This window comes from Hordeum vulgare, chromosome 7H (assembly GCF_904849725.1).
Source record: "Hordeum vulgare subsp. vulgare chromosome 7H, MorexV3_pseudomolecules_assembly, whole genome shotgun sequence".
Lineage (NCBI taxonomy): Eukaryota > Viridiplantae > Streptophyta > Magnoliopsida > Poales > Poaceae > Hordeum > Hordeum vulgare.
In genome coordinates, this window is record NC_058524.1 from 79,530,154 (window position 1) to 79,546,697 (window position 16,544).

The following is a 16,544-nucleotide window of genomic DNA, read 5'->3' on the forward strand; positions in this document are numbered from 1 at the left end:
GGTTAAAAAAGAGAGGAACAAACAATGCCAGAATGTTGGAAATATGCCCTAGAGGCAATAATAAAATAGTTATTATTATATTTCCTATTTCAATATAATCATTTATTATCCATGCTATAATTGTATTGAATGGAAACATAAATGCATGTGTGGATATATAGACAAAACAATGTCCCTAGTGAGTCTCTAGTTGACTAGCCTATTGGTCAAGGATGGTTAAGGTTTCCTAGACATAGTGAAGTGTTGACACTTGATGACGGGATCACATCATTAGGAGAATGATGTGATGGACAAGACCCAAACTATAAACGTAGCATATAATCGTGTCATTTTCTTGCTATTGTTTTCTGCATGTCAAGTATACATTCTTATGACCATGAGATCATGTAACTCACTGACACCGAAGGAATGCCTTGTGTGTATCAAATGTCGCAACGTTACTGGGTGACTATAAAGGTGCTCTACAGGTATCTCCAAAGGTGTCCATTGAGTTAGCATGGATCAAGACTGGGATTTGTCACTCCGTGTGACGGAAAGGTATCTCGGGGCCCACTCGGTAATACAACATCACAAACAAGCCTTGCAAGCAATGTGACTAAAGAGTTAGCCACAGAATCTTGTATCACGGAATGAGTAAAGAGACTTAGAGGTAACGAGATTGAAATAGGTATGGCGATACCGACGATCGAATCTCGGGAAAGTAACATACCGAATGACAAAGGGAATGATATACGAGATTGTGTGAATCCTTGACATAGAGGTTCAACCGATAAGATCTTCGTAGAATATGGAGGATCCAATATGGACATCCAGGTCCCGCTATTGGATATTGGCTGAAGAATGTCTTGGTCATGTCTACATAGTTCTCGAACCCGCACGGTCTGCACACTTATGGTTCGGTGACGTTTTTGGTATAGTTGAATTATTTATGTTGGTAACCGAATGTTGTTCGGAGTCCCGGATGAGATCCCGGACGTCACGAGTGTCTCCGTAATGGTCCGGAAACGAAGATTGATATATAGGATTGTTGCATTTGGCTTTTGGAAAGATTTCGGGCATTGCGGGTAAAGTATCGGGAGTGACGAATGGGTTCCGTGGTTTTACCGGGAGGGGCCACCCACCTGGGAGAGGACCTAATAGGACCATGGGTGGCGCACCAACCCTTATTGGGCTGGTGAGGCCAGCCCAATAGGGCTATTTTGGCTAAAGCAAAAATAAAGGAAAGGAAAGAAAAAAATTGGAGGAGGAGACCTTCTTCCTTGGCTCGGCCAAGCCCTCCTACTTGGAGTAGGAGGCAAGGCAGCCTCCCTCTTGTTCCTCCTATATATAGTGGATGTTTGAGAGAGTTTTTGCACCTCAAGCCTTTGTGCAAACCTCTCTCCCTCCACTACTTCGTGACACGTCATAGCTAGATCGGTACGGCACTGCGAAGCCCTGTCGGAGTAGCTCCACCATCATCACCGCCACGTCGTTGTTCTACTGGAGAATTCATCTACCTCTTCGTCTCTCTTGCTGGATCAATAAGGTGGAGATCGTCATCGAGCTATACGTGTGCTGAATGCGGAGGTGCCATCCGTTCGGTGCTAGATTGGGACGGATCGTGGGACAACGACGATTTGGATTGCAAAGACGTTCCACTACATCAACCGCGTTTCTTAACGCTTTCCGCTTAGCGATCTACAAGGGTATGTGGCTCCGATCTCCCTATCGTAGATGATCATCACCATGATAAGTTTTCGTGTGCGTAGGAATTTTTGTGTTTCCCATGCAACGTTCTCCAACAGTGGCATCATGAGCTAGGTTCATGCGTAGATGATATCTCGAGTAGAACACAAAAGAGTTTGTGGGCGTTGATGTTCAATTTGCTTCCCTCCTTAGTATTTTCTTGATTCGGCGGTATTGTTGGATTGAAGCAGCCCAGACCAACCTTACTCATACGCTTACGAGAGACCGGTTTCATCGACATACATGCAACTTTTTGCATAAAGATGACTGGCGGGTGTCTGTTTCTTCAACTTTAGTTGAATCGGATTTGACCGAGGCGGTCCTTGGAGAAGGTTAAATAGCAATTTGCATATCATCGTTGTGGCTTTGCGTAAGTAAGATGCAATCATACTAGATACCCATAGCAGCCACGTAAAACATGCAACAACAAATTAGAGGACGTCTAACTTGTTTTTGCAGGGTATGCATGTGATGTGATATGGCCAAAGACATGATTTGATATATTGGATGTATGAGATGATCATGTTGTAGTAGTTAAATATCGACTTGCATGTCGATGCTACAGCAACCGACAAGAGCCATAGGGTTGTCTTTAAACTAACATTTGTGCTTGCAGATGCATTTACTATATTGCTAGGTAGTAGCTTTAGCAGGGACGATTCTATAGGGGGGACAAGGGGGGCTAGACCCCCCTAACAAATAGATTTTTCTACTATGATAATGGTTGTTATAGCCAAAAAAATTCATTTCATATAAACTTTGCCCCCTCCATGAACAAATTTGCCCCCCTATGCTTGCATGCTAGCTCCGTCCCTGCTTTAGTAGTAATAGCATAGATAGCACGACAACCTTGATGGAGGCACAATGATGGAGATCATGGTGCGACGCCGGTGACGATGGAGATCACGCCGGTGCTTTGGTGATGGAGATCAAGAAGCACAAGATCATGGCCATATCATGTCACTTATGATTTGCATGTGATGTTAATCCTTTTATGCACCTTATTTTGCTTAGGACGACGGTAGCATTATAAGGTGATCCCTCACTAAAATTTCAAGATAAAATTGTGTTCTCCCCGACTGTGCACCATTGCGACAGTTCATCATTTCGAGACACCATGTGATGATCGGGTGTGATAGACTCAACGTTCACATGCAACAGGTGCAAAACAGTTGCACACGCGGAACACTCGGGTTAAACTTGACGAGCCTAGCATGTAGAGACATGGCCTCGGAACACAAGAGACCGAAAGGTCGAGCATGAATCATATAGTTGATATGATCAACATGGAGATGTTCACCACTGAAACTATACTCAACTCACGTGATGATCGGACTTGAGTAAGTGAATTTGGATCATGCGGCACTCGAATGACTAGAGGGATGTCTATTTGAGTGGGAGTTTATTAGTAATATGATTAGCTAAACTCAATTGTCTTGAACATAGTCTAAGTAATCTTTGCAAAATTTTATGTTGTATATCAATGGCTCGCACAGTAGCAACCCTGAATTTTAATACGTTCCTAGAGAAAGCTAAGCTCAAAGTTGATGGAAGCAACTTTGTTGACTGGGCTCGCAATCTGAGGTTTATCCTCCAAGCTGGCCAAAAGCAATATGTGCTTGATGCATCGCTAGGCAATGCACCACCCTCTACGACAGACCAAGATGTTTTGAACGCTTGGCAAGCACGTAAGGATGACTACTCACTAGTTCAATGTGCATTTTTGTATGGCTTAGAACCGAGACTTCAAAGACGTTTTGAACGTCATGGAGCATATGAGATGTTCTAGGAGTTGAAGTTTATCTTTGAGAAGAATGCCCGGATCAAGAGGTATGGGACCTCCGATAAGTTCTATGCTTGCAAAATGGAGGAGAATTCGTTTGTCAGTGAACATGTGCTCAGAATGTCTCGGTACTCTAACCGTCTAGCTGAGCTGGGGATTGAACTCCCGCAATAAGCTATCACTGACAGAATTCTTCAGTCACTGCCACCTAGCTCTAAGAGCTTCGTGTTGAACTATAACATGCAAGGGATGAATTGTTGGAAATATGCCCTAGAGGCAATAATATATTAGTTATTATTATATTTCCTTGTTCATAATAATCGTTTATTATTCACCATGCTAGAATTGTATTGACTGGAAACTCAAATACATGTGTGGATACATAGACAACACACTGATAACTAGTTCGTTGATCAAAGATGGTCAAGGTTTCCTGGCCATAGGCAAGTGTTGTCACTTGATAACGGGATCACATCATTAGGAGAATCATGTGATGGACAAGACCCAAACTATGAAAGCAGCATATTGATCGTGTTGTTTTATTGCTATTGTTTCTGCGTGTCAAGTATTTTTTTCCTATGACCATGAGATCATATAACTCACTGGCACCGGAGGAATACCTTGTGTGCATCAAACGTCACAACGTAACTGGGTGACTATAAAGGTGTTCTACAGGTATCTCCGAAGGTGTCCGTTGAGTTAGTATGGATCAAGACTGGGATTTGTCACTCCGTGTGACGGAGAGGTATCTCGGGGCCCACTCGGTAATACAACATCACATATAAGCCTTGCAAGCAATGTGACTCAAGTGTGAGTCATAGGGGTCTTGTATTACAGAACGAGTAAAGAGACTTGCCGGTAACGATATTGAAATAGGTATGCGGATACCGACGATCGAATCTCGGGCAAGTAACATACCGAAGGACAAAGGGAATGACATACGGGATTATATGAATCCTTGACACTGAGGTTCAACCGATAAGATCTTCGGAGAATATGTAGGATCCAATATGGGCATCTAGGTCCCGCTATTTTATATTGACCGAGGAGTACCTCGGGGCATGTCTACATAATTCTCGAACCCGCAGGGTCTGCACACTTAAGGTTCGATGATGTTTTAGTATAGTTGAGTTATATGTGTGGTTACCGAATGTTGTTTGGAGTCCTAGATGAGATCACGGACTTCACGAGGGTTTCCGGAATGGTCCGGAAACAAAGATTGATATATAGGATGGCTTCATTTGGTTACCGGAAGGTTTTCGGACATTACCGGGAATGTACCGGGAGTGATGAATGGGTTTCGGAAGTTCACTGAGAGGGGGGCAACCCACCCGGGGGAAGCCCAATGGCCCTATGGGTGGTGCACCAGCCCTTAGTGGGCTGGTGGGACAGACCAAGAGGGCCTAGGCGCCATAAAGAGAAAACCAAAGAAAAAAAGGGGAGGTGGGAAGGAAGAGAAGGACTCCACTTTCCAATCCTATTTTGAGTAGGATTGGAGTAGGAATCCTACTCTCCTCCTAGCCGGCGCCCCCTTGGGGACTTGGTCCTCAAGGCAGGCCTCCTCCCCCTCCCTCCTATATATAGTGGTGATTTAGGGATGATTTGAGACAACTTTTGCCACGTGCAAGTCAGATCTAGACACCATAGTTCTTCCTCTAGATCATATTTCTACGGAGCTCGGGTGGAGCCCTGCAGGAATAGATCCTCACCACCACCAGAGCGCTGTCACGCTGCCGAAGAACTCATCTACTTCTCCGTCTTGCTTGCTGGATCAAGAAGGCCGAGATCATCGTCGAGTTGTATGTGTGCTGAACGCGGAGGTGCCGTCCATTCGGCACTAGATCGGAACGGATCATGAGATGGATCACGACACGTTTCGTGGGACAGATCGTGAGACGGTTCGTGGGGCTGATCGAGGGACGTGAAGACGTTCCACTACATCAACCGCGTTTCTTAACGCTTCCTGCTGTGCGATCTACAAGGGTACGTAGATCCAATTCTCCTATCATAGATGGACATCACCATGATAGGTCTTCGTGTGCGTAGGAATTTTTTTTGTTTCCCATGCAACGTTCCCCAACAGTGGCATCATGAGCTAGGTTCATGCATAGATGTTATCTCGAGTAGAACACAAAGGGTTTTGTGGACGGTGATGTTCGATTTGCTGCCCTCCTTAGTCTTTTCTCTATTCGGCTGTATTGTTGGATTGAAGCGGCCCGAACCGACATTATTCGTACGCTTACGAAAGATTGGTTTCATCGATTGACATGCAACCTCGTTGCATAAAGATGACTCGTGGGTGTCGGTTTCTTCAACTTTAGTTGAATTGGTTTTGACCGAGGCGGTCCTTGGAGAGGTTAAATAGCAATTTGCACATCTCCTTTGTGGTTTTTGCGTAAGTAAGATGCGATCCTACTAGATACCCATAGCAGCCACGTAAAACATGCAATAACAAATTAGAGGACGTCTTTGCAGGGTATGCTTGTGATATGATATGGCCAATGACGTGATATGATATATTGGATGTATGAGATGATCATGTTGTAATAGTTAATATCAACTTGCACGTTGATGGTACAACAACCGATAGGAGCCATAGGGTTGTCTTTAAACTAACGTTTGTGTTTGCAGATGCGTTTACTATATTGCTAGGACGTAGCTTTAGTAGTAATAGCATAAGTAGCACGACAAACTCAATGGCGACACGTTGATGGAGATCATGGTGTGGCGCCGGTGACAAGAAGATCGTGCCGATGCTTTGGTGATGGAGATCAAGAAGCACATGATGATGGCCATATCATGTCACTTATGAATTGCATGTGATGTTAATCCTTTTATGCACCTTATTTTGCTTAGAACGACGATAGCATTATGAGGTGATCTCTCACTAAAATTTCAAGATGAAATTGTGTTCTCCCCGACTGTGTACCGTTGCTACAGTTCGTCGTTTCGAGACACCACGTGATGATCGGGTGTGATAGACTCAACGTTCACATACAACGGGTGCAAAATAGTTGCACACGCGGAACACTCGGGTTAAGCTTGATGAGCCTAGCATGTACATACATGGCCTCGGAACACATGAGACCGAAAGGTCGAGCATGAATCGTATAGTTGATATGATTAGCATAGAGATGCTTACCACTGAAACTATTCTCAACTCACGTGATGATCGGACTTGAGTTAGTGGATTTGGATCATGTACCACTCAAATGACTAGAGAGATGTACTTTTTGAGTGAGAGTTCTTAAGTAATATGATTAATTGAACTAATTATCATGAACATAGTCTAATTGTCTTTGCGAATTATGATGTAGCTTGCGCTATAGCTCTACTGTTTTTTATATGTTCCTAGAGAAAAATTAGTCGAAAGTTGATAGTACCAACTTTGCGGACTGGGTCCGTAAAACTGAGGATTGTCCTCATTGGTGCGCAGAAGGCTTAAGTCCTTAATGCACCACTCGGTGTACTGGACCTCGAGCGTCGTCTGTGGATGTTGCGAACATCTAACTTACACGTTTTTGATGACTACGTGATAGTTCAGTACGCAATGCTTAAAGGCTTAGAAGCAAGGCGTCGAACATGTTTTGAAACGTTACGGAACATAAGAGATATTCTAGGAGATGAAATTGAGATTTCATGCTCGTGCCCTTGTTGATAGGTATGAGACCTCCGACAAGATTCTTTGTCTACAAAGTAAAGGAGAAAAGCTCAAATCATTGAGCATGTTCTTAGATTGTCTAAGTACAACAATCGCTTGAATCAAGTGGGAGTTAATCTTCCAGATGAGATAGTGATGGTTCTCCAAAGTCACTGCCACTAAGCTGCTAGAGCTTCGTGATGAACTATAACATATCAAGGATAGACATGATGATCCTTGAGAGATTCGCAATGTTTGACACTGGGAAAGTAGAAATCAAGAAGGAGCATCAACTGTTGATGGTTAGTAAAACCACTAGTTTCAAGAAAGGCTAGGGCTAGAAGGGATACTTCATGAAACGGCAAACCAGTTGCTGCTCTAATGAAGAAACCCAAGATTGAACCCAAACCCGAGACTAAGTGCTTCTGTTATGAGGGGAACGGTCATTGAGGCGGAGCTACCCTAGATACTTGGTAGATAAGAAGGTTGGCATAGTCGACAGAAGTATATTTGATATACATGATATTGATGTGTACTTTACTAGTACTACTAGTAGCACGAGGGTATTAGATACCGGTTCGGTTGCTGAGTGATTAGTAACTCGAAATATAAGCTACAAATTAAACAGAGACTAGCTAAAGGCAAGGTGACGATAAGTATTGGAAGTGTTTCCAAGGTTGATGTGATCAAACATCGCACGCTCCCTCTATCATCGGGATTGGTGTTAAACCTAAATAATTGTTATTTGGTGTTTGCGTTGAGCATGAACATGATTGGATCGTGTTTATTGCAATACGATTATTCATTTAAAGAGAATAATGGTTATTCTATTTTCTTGAATAATTACCTTCAATGGTTTATTGAATCTCGATCGTAGTGTTACACATGTTCATAATATTGGTGCCAAAAGATACAAAGTAATAATGATAATACCACTTACTTGTGGCACTGCCGCTTGAGTCATGACGGTATAAAATGCATGAAGAAGCTCCATGCTGATGGATCTTCGTACTCACTCATTTTTTGAAACGTTGGAGACATGCAAACCATACCTGTTGGTATTAGCGCATGAAGAAACTCCATGCAGATGGATCGTTTGGACTCACTTGACTTTGAATCACTTGAGACATGCAAAACATACCACATGGAACAAGAGAGTAACTTGTTGGGAGTGATACATTTTTTTATGTGTGTAGTCCAATGAGGGCCGAGACACGCAATGGATATCGTTATGTTCTTACTTCATTGACGATTTGAGTAGATACAAGGGTATTTACTTGATGAATCACAAGTCTGAAATATTGAAAATTTCAAAGCTATTTCAGAGTGAAGATCTCGTGACAAGAGGATAAACTGTCTACGATATGATCATAGAGATGAATATCTGAGTTACGAGTTTTTGGTACACAGTTAAGACAATGTGGAAATTGTTTCGCAATTCATGCCTCCAGGAACACCATAGTCTGATGGTGTGTCCGAACGTCATAGCCACGCCCTATTAGATATGGTGCATACTATGATGTCTCTTATCGAATTAGCACTATTGTTTATGGGCTATGCATTAGAGACAACCACATTCACTTTAAATAGGGCACCGCGTATTTCCGTTGAGATGACTCGGTATAGATTATGGTTTGGAGAAACCTAAGTTGTCGTTTCTTGAAAGTTTGAGGCTGTGACGCTTATGTGAAAAAGTTTCAGTCTGATAAGCTCGAACCCAAAGCGGATAAATGCATCTTCATAGGATATCCAAAACAGTTGGGTACATCTCCTATCTCAGATCCGGAAGCAAAGTGTTTGTTTCTAGAAACGGGTCCTTTCTCGAGGAAAGGTTTCTCTCGAAAGAATTGAGTGGGAGGGTGGTGGAACTTGATGAGGTTAGTAAACCGTCACTTCAACCAGTGTGTAGCAGGGCGCAGGAAGATGTTCATGTGGCGCCTACACCAATTGAAGTGGAAGCTGATGATGGTGATCATTGAGCTTCGGATCAAGTTACTACAAACCTCGTAGGTCGACATGGTCATGTACTACTACAGAATGGTATGGTAACCCTGTCTTGGAGGTCATGTTGTTGAACAACAATGAACCTACGAGCTATGGAGAAGCGATGGTGGGCCCGGATTCTGACATATGGCTCGAGGCCATGAAATCCGAGAGAGAATCCATGTAGACTTTGGAAGAACTACTTGATGGTCATACGACTATTGAGTAAAGATGGATCTTTAAAAGGAAGATAGACGATGATGGTGATAAGTCACTATTAAGAAAAGCTCGACTTGTCACAAAAATGTTTTCGACAAGATCAAATAGTTGACTATGATGAGACTTTCTCACTCGTAGCGATGCTAAAAGTCTGTTGGAATTATGTTAGTAGTTGGTGCATTATTTATGAAATATTGCACATAGGATGTCAAAACATTGTTTATTCGACGGTTTCCTTGAGGAAAGGTTGTATGTGATACAACCAGAAGGTTTTGTCGATCCTAAAGATACTAACAAGTATGCAAGCTCCAGCGATCCTTTTATGGATTGGTGCAAGCATCTCAGAGTTGGAATATACGCTTTGATGAGATGATCAAAGCTTTTGGGTTTGTACAAGGTTTATGATAAGCTTGTATTTCCAAAGAAGTGAGTGGGGGCACTATAGTATTTCTGATAAAGTATATGTGGTAGACATATTGTTGATTGGAAGTAATGTAAAATTTCTGTAAAGCATAAAGGTTGTTTGAAAGGGGTATTTCAAAGGAAGACCTGGATAGAGCTACTTGAACATTGAGCATCAAGATCCATGAAGATGGATCAAAATGCTAAACAGAACTTTCAAATGAAATGCATGCCTTGACAAGTTTTTGAAGGAGTTCAAAATAGATCAGCAAAGAAGAAGTTCTTGGCTGTGTTGTAAGGTGTGAATTTGAGTAAGACTCAAAAGCCCGACCACGGCAGAAGAAAGAGAAAGGACGAAGGTCGTCCCCTATGCCTTAGCCATAGACTCTACAGTATGCCATGCTGTGTACTGCACCTGATGTGTGCCTTTCCACAAGTCTGTAAAGAGGTACAGAGATTGATCCAGGATTGAATCACTGAACATCGGTCAAAGTTATCCTTAGTGACTAATAGACTAAGGAATTTTTCCCGATTATGGAGGTGATTAAAGAGTTCGTCGTAAAGGGTTACGCTGATGCAAGCTTTGACACTAATCCGAATAATTATGAGTAGTAAAACAGATTCGTATAGTAGAGTAGATATTTGGAGTATTTCCGAATAACACGTGATAGCAACATCTATAAGATGACATAAAGATTTGTAAAGCACACGCAGATCTGAAAGTTTCAGAACCGTTGACTAAAACCTCTCTCACGAGCAAGACGTGATCAGACCCCAGAACTATATGGGTGTTGGATTCGTTAAAATCACATGGTGATGTGAACTAGATTATTGACTCTAGTGCAAGTGGGAGACTGTTGGAAATATGCCCTAGAGGCAATAATAAATTAGTTATTATTATATTTCCTTGTTCATAATAATCATTTATTATCCATGCTAGAATTGTATTGACTGGAAACTCAAATACATGTGCGGATACATAGACAACACACTGTCCCTAGCGAGCCTCTAGTTGACTAGTTCGTTGATCAAAGATGGTCAAGGTTTCCTGGCCATAGGCAAGTGTTGTCACTTGATACCGGGATCACATCATTAGGAGAATCATGTGATGGACAAGACCCAAACTATGAACGTAGCATATTGATCGTGTCGTTTTATTGCTATTGTTTTCTGTGTGTCAAGTTTTTGTTCCTATGACCATGAGATCATATAACTCACTGGCACCGGAGGAATAACTTGTGTGCATCGAACGTCACAATGTAACTGGGTGACTATAAAGGTGTTCTACAGGTATCTCCAAAGGTGTGTGATAACCCACAAGTATAGGGGATCAATTGTAGCCTTTCTCGATAAGTAAGAGTGTCGAACCCAATGAGGAGCTAAAGGTAGGACAAATATTCCCTCAAGTTCTATCGACCACCGATACAACTCTACGTACACTTTACGTTCGCTTTACCTAGAACAAGTATGAAACTAGAAGTACTTTGTAGGAGTGAAAGGATAGGTTTGCAAGAAAACATAAATAAAAACTAGGGGCTGGTTAGATAAAGAAGCAGTTAGTTTAACGAGTGTGGAAAAGTGGTGGTAGGAGTTGCGGAATTGTCCCTAAGCAATTGACTATGTTACTAGACCGATAGCAAGTTTTATGTGGGAGAGGCCACTGCTAGCATGCCATCCCTTACTTGGAATTCTATGCACTTATGATTGGAACAATTAGCAAGCATCCGCAACTACTAACAATCATTAAGGTAAAACCCAACCATAGCAATAAGATATATTGGTCACCCTTGCCCTCCAATACATAGTCCTATCAACATACTACTAACTCTATGGTGTGATCCACGCGCACGCTCATATGATGGGCACCAAAGGACAACAACATAACCACAAGAAAATTAAACCAATCATAGCAATACATCAATCACCGATAGTACAACGAAAATCTACTCAAACATCATAGGATGGCAACACATCATTGGATAATAATATGAAGCATAAAGCACCATGTTCAAGTAGAGGGTACAGCGGGTTGTGGGAGAGTGTACTGCTGAATATAGATGGGGGAAGGTGATGGAGGTGTTGGTGAAGATGACGGAGGTGTTGGTGTAGATCGCCGTCACACGATGATGTCCCGGGCGGCGTTCCGGCGCCGCCAGGAGAGAGGGGGAGAGAGCCCCCCTTCTTCTTCTTCTTCCTTGACATCCTCCCTAGATGGGAGAAGGGTTTCCCCTATGGTCCATTGTCTCCATGGCGGCGGAGGGGCGAGAGCCCCTACGAGATTGGATCTCTCTTTTTGTCCTTCTGTTTCTACGCTCCCAGATTCTGGCTTTCACCGTTTCTTAAATCCCCGGAGATCCGTAACTCCGATTGTGCTGAAATTTTAACACGATTTTCTTCCGGATATTAGATTTCTTGCGGCGAAAGAAGGGCCCAAACCGCCTTAGGGATTGGTCACAAGCCTGCCAGCTGCGCCCTAGGGGGGGCGCCTCCTGGGCTTGTGACCTCCTCGGGCATCGTTTCGCGTGGATTCTTCTTCCCAAAAATCATAAATATTCCAAAAAAAATCCCCGTAGGTTTTTTTTTATTTCGTTTGGACTTTGTTTGGTATGGATAATCCGCGAAACAAAAACACATGCAACAAACAGGAACTCGCACTTGGCACTGGATCAATATGTTAGTCCCAACAATAGTATAAAAAGTTGCCAAAAGTATATGAAAGTTGTAGAATATTGGCAAGAAACAATCAAAAATTATAGATACGACGGAGACGTATCAGCATCCCCAAGCTTAATTCCTGCTCGTCCTCGAGTAGGTAAATGATAAAAAAGATAATTTTTGATGTGGAATGCTACCTAGCATAATCTAGATCATATAATCTAATCATGGCATGAATACTAAAACACGAGTGATTTGAAGCAATAGTCTATCATTTGACATAAAGACAATAATATTTCAAGCATACTAACAAAGCAATCATGTCTTCTCAAAATATCATGGCCAAAAAAAGTTATCCCTACAAAATCATATAGTCTGGCTATGCTCAATCTTCCCCACACAACGTATTTAAATCATGCACAACCCCAGTTTTAGCCAAGCAATTGTTTCATACTTTAGTGTTCTCAAACTTTTTCAACTTTCACGCAATACATGAACGTGAGCCATGGACATAGCACTATAGGTGGAATAGAATATGGTGGTGGTTGTGAGGCAAAAAGGAGGAGATAGTCTCACATCAACTAGGCGTATCAATGGGCTATGGAGATGCCCATCAATAGATATCAATGGGAGTGAGTAGGGATTGCCATGCAAGAGATGCACAAGAGCTATAAGTGTATGGAATATCAAAAAGAAACTAAGTGGGTGTGCATCCAACTTGCTTGCTCACGAAGACCTAGGGCAATTTGAGGAAGCCCATCATTGGAATATACAAGCCAAGTTTTATAATGAAATTCCCACTAGCATATGAAAGTGACAATATATGATACTCTCTGTCATGAAGATCATGGTGCTACTTTGAAGCACAAGTGTGGTAAAGGATAGTAGCATTGTCCCTTCTCTCTTTTCTCTCATTATTTTTATTATTATTTGGTGGGCTTCTTTGGCCTCTTTCTTTTTTATTTTGGCTTCATTGGCCTCTTTTATTACTTCCTCACATGGGACAATGCTCTAATAATGATGATCATCACACTTTTATTTACTTACAACTCGATATTTAGAACAAAATATGACTCTATATGAATGCCTTCGGCGGTGTACCGAGATGTGCAATGATCTAGCGTAGCAATCACATCAAAAAATGGATAAGCCATGAAAACATCATGCTAGCTATCTTACGATCATGCAAAGCAATATGACAATGATGGCGCGTGTCATAATAAACGGAACGATGGAAGTTGCATGGCAATATATCTCGGAATGGCTATGGAAATGCCATAATAGGTAGGTATGGTGGCTGTTTTGAGGAAGGGTATATGGTGGGTGTCATGCACCGGCGAAAGTTGCGCGGTACTAGAGAGGCTAACAATGGTGGAAGGGTGAGAGTGCGTATAACCCATGGACTCAACATTAGTCATTAAGAACTCACATACTTATTGTAAAAGTCTATTAGTCATCGAAACAAGGTACTACATGCATGCTCCTAAGGGAAGGGTTGGTAGGAGTTAACCACCGCGTGATCCCGACTTCCACACAAAGGATGACAATCAATAAATAAATCGTGCTCTGACTTCGTCACATAACGGTTCACCATACGTGCATGCTACGGGAATCACAAACCTTAACACAACTATTTATATGAATACACAATTACTCACTAGCATGACTCTAATATCACATCTTCATGTCGCAAAACTATTGCAAGGAATCAAACATATCATATTCAGTGATCTACAAGTTTTATGTAGGATTTTATGACTAACCATGTGAATGACCAACTCCTGTCAACTCTCTAAATAGGTATAAGTGAAGCATGAGAGTTTGATTCTTTCTACAAAAGATATGCCCCGCTCTAACAAATATAAGTGAAGCAAAAGAGCATTCTACAAATGGCGGTTCTCTATGTGTAGGGAAATAGGCAATCCAAACTTCAAATGATATAAGTGAAGCACATGAGGCATTCTATAAAGCCATACTCAAAAGATATAAGTGAAGTGCAAAGAGCATTCTATAAATCAACCAAGGACTATCTCATACCAGCATGGTGCATAAAATAAAAAGGAAAAATAAACACAAAAGACGCTCCAAGCATTTGCACATATCATGTGACGAATAAAAATATAGCTCTGAGTAAAATTACCGATAGATTGTAGACGAAAGAAGGGATGCCTTCCGGGGCATCCCCAAGCTTAGACACTTGAGTCTTCCTTGAATATTACCTTGGGGTGCCTCGTGCATCCCCAAGCTTAGGCTCTTGCCTCTCCTTATTCCTTCATCCATCGTGGTCTCACCCAAAACTTGAAAACTTCAATCACACAAAACTCAACAAAACCTTCGTGAGATCCGTTAGTATAATAAAGTAAATCACCACTTTAAGTACTGTTGTGAACTCATTCCAAATTCATATTAGCATTATATCTACTGTAATCCAACTTCACCATGGTTCATACCCCCCGATACTACCCATAGATTCATCAAAATAAGAGAACAATGCATAGAAAACAGAATCTGTCAAAAACAGAACAGTCTGTAGTAATCTGAACTTATACCATACTTATGGTACTCCAAAAATTCTGAACAATTATGAAAATTATGTAAATTTTCATATCAATCAGCAGAAAAAATAATCAACTCAAAAGCTCTTTCTGGATAGGAATTAAAAATAATTTTGTGAGCACAAAGTTTCTGTCTTTTTCAGCATGATCAAACAACTATCACCCAAACTAATCATAAAGGCTTTACTTGGCACATTACTTTTATAATACAATGGAATTGTACAAGGGTATAATTATTTTTGCGAGAAACTTCCATGAAAAATTCCACATTGTTTCCATGAGCATGAACACAAGTGTTCAAGGTCAACCCTCACTTCCGCAATGCATCACCTTTCAATCGCTTCTCTTTTTGAAAAAGTTTTAAGTTCACCTCTATTTTTTTAAAACTAAATAAAAGCACTCAACAGAAATAAATGACTCTCTAAAACTTCCGGGTTGTCTCCCAGGCAGCGCTTTCTTTAAAGCCATTAAGCTAGGCATAAAGTGCTCAAGTAATGGATCCACCCGGATCCCAAGGTATATCAAAGCCAATTTTAATTAACAAGGATTTGTAATTTAGTAGTGAGCACAAGGTAACATATATCATGCAATGACGAAGTCTAACTCTCTTCCTATGCATTGGCATGTCATAAAAGAACAATTCATGCACATCAAGTAAAGGCCAATACATAGCATAAGCAGTTTCTTGCAATTTTATCGTATTGGAAACATAGAGAGGTGGAGATGTAGTTCCTATCTCATAATAATTGCAAGTAGGAGCAGCAAGCACATGCATATTATATTCATAAAAATCATCATGTGTAATAGTAGAAGGCAACCCATCTATGTAATCCCTAATAAGAGCAAACTTCTCCGATATAGTGTAGTTGGGAGAGTTCCAAAAGATAATAGGACTATCATAAGTGGGTGCGATAGCAACAATTTCATGTTTAACATAGGAACTATAGCAAGTTCATCTTCATAAGCATCATTCATATTGGCATCATGGCCACAAGCATAGCAAGCATCAAGTTCATCAAAAAGGGATATTTCAAGCGAATCCAAGGGATCATAGCAATCAACATAGCATTCATCCTTCGGTAAGAACGAATGGAAATTAAACAATGTATGAGTTGAAGAGTTACTCTCATTAGAAGGTGGGCACGGGTAGCTAGTTTGCTCTTTCTCCTTTTGTTCTTCGCTCTCCTCGTCATGTTTTTCATCTAATGAGCTCATAGTTTCAACATTTTCTTCTTCCATAGTTTCCTGCAAAATATTAGTCTCTTCTTGGGCAGCGTAGAATTTCTCCATAAATCGATAAATATGGGCATTATATTCATAATTAGTATAACAATAATTAAGCATAACCAAATTTTCAGATAGGTAAGCATCGTCATCATTATCATCACACCTTTTAAACAAAGCTTCAATTTCATAAGCACCCATAAAGCAACAAACTCTTCTATTTGTTCCACATCATAGTAATCATATATACCATTAGCATAAGAAGCAAGGTTTCATTAGCATTAAATTTACAAGAAAAGGGAAGGTGTTTAGCCTTCATCCTAGAGCAACAAGTAATATCATATCTCGAGCATAGCTC